The sequence below is a fragment of the Sinocyclocheilus rhinocerous genome, unplaced genomic scaffold, assembly GCF_001515625.1.
Source record: "Sinocyclocheilus rhinocerous isolate Xijiao unplaced genomic scaffold, SAMN03320098_v1.1 scaffold760, whole genome shotgun sequence".
Lineage (NCBI taxonomy): Eukaryota > Metazoa > Chordata > Actinopteri > Cypriniformes > Cyprinidae > Sinocyclocheilus > Sinocyclocheilus rhinocerous.
Window position 1 is genome coordinate 402,950 of NW_015667422.1, and position 1,492 is coordinate 404,441.

Here is a 1,492-nt window from a genome sequence, read left to right on the forward strand (position 1 = left end):
TCCGCGGGATGTGTGCACTCAGTTCTGTTTATTAACCGCTAGAGCGCCAAAAGTTACTTTAATACAACAAGCCAAGTAACAACCCTATTATTTCTTGGTCAAGGCTTGTAATCAAGTTTATGCATTTGATTCTAATTATTACACTTATTTTCAACACACAACTAGTACAAAACTTTCTTTTGATAAATTTCAGGCCACCGTTTTCAAGGCAAAGAATTCAAAACACTTCAGCAAAGTTTCTCTGTTTAAAACAAATGTCAGATAAGTCATCCCAAAAGTACATCTGTTAACAGGACCTGCTTTTTACACTTTTATTGTAATACAGTGGCTTAAAATAATAAACTCTACAATTGTAATAATTTCCTTCATAGTTTCTATAAAACATTTAAATCATATATTAAACAAACAAAAGGTCCCAGTGTTGTGCTATTGGCTTGGGTTGTTTAAAGGGCTGTATCTTCAGATCCAAACAGCTTGATCGCCGTCTCTTTGCCGTCACAGTCGGGACCCGTCCCATCGAAATCCGGAGGAAGGATTTCAGCACCAAAGTCCCTGAAGTAGCCATCCAGCTCGTCACCGTGAACAAAAACCTAGTCGATAAACAGGTTCAGATTTCTCATTTAAACACATTTTCATAAGTGCACATAAGATGAGTCATGTGATCTCAATATGGAGTGACTCTTAAATGGTTTAGCGAGTGTGCATTTATTTAGGTGTGCAAGGTTTTAAGTTTCCAAAGTGGAACTAATTACTTCATGCACCTTTTGTTTCTGTTCTCCTTTTGAACTCATTTGTCAGAATAGTGAACCTCTTGTTCAACCCTGTTCAGATTTTTTTTCTCCCACATCCACTTGAATTCCACTCACCCTCTCCAGCAGTTTGCTCTTCATGAAGGGCTTCACCACGTTATAGGTGGTTGTGAAGTACCAGGGCTGGTGGATCACATGCACCGCCTTGAATCGGGCCGGGAAAGAGTCCTGTATCATACATACAGACAGCACAAGATTTATGTCAGCCAGCGCTATATGATATATGAGGCTGTGATCTGAAGGCAAAATAAGGCGTTTACCTGTAGCATGTCCACCATCTTCTTCAGCTCGGTGTGTTTGATTCCAGACGCGTGCTGCATCGTGAAGCCCTTGAAGTTCTCAATGAGGACAAAGCCATTGATTTGGGTCTCTTCGTTTTCTAGAAGTTTCTCAAGGATTACGCAGTAGGCACACAGAGTCTGTGAGAAGACACATTTGTGTTTGAGACAGGGTTGTTATTGTTAACTAAACCTAAAACCATTTAAAAAAGTTACATATAAAAACATTTCGGTTACTTGAATTAAAATACATAACTGAAATAAAATATATTATTGTATTTTATTTCAGCCTGTTGCCTGTTTTTCTTTTACTTGAAATACTAAAATAATTAAAGCTGAAATAAAAAAAATAAGAGTTATACAGACATGTTTAAAAAAAAAAAAAAAAAAAAAAAAAAACCCAAA

General features: G+C 37.1%; 1 pseudogene; it reads right to left on the reverse strand.

Moving 5' to 3' along the window:
- Positions 1-435: 435 nt before the first annotated feature.
- Positions 436-1,492, reverse strand: part of LOC107733938 (retinaldehyde-binding protein 1-like) — a 5,457-nt pseudogene continuing 4,400 nt past the window's right edge.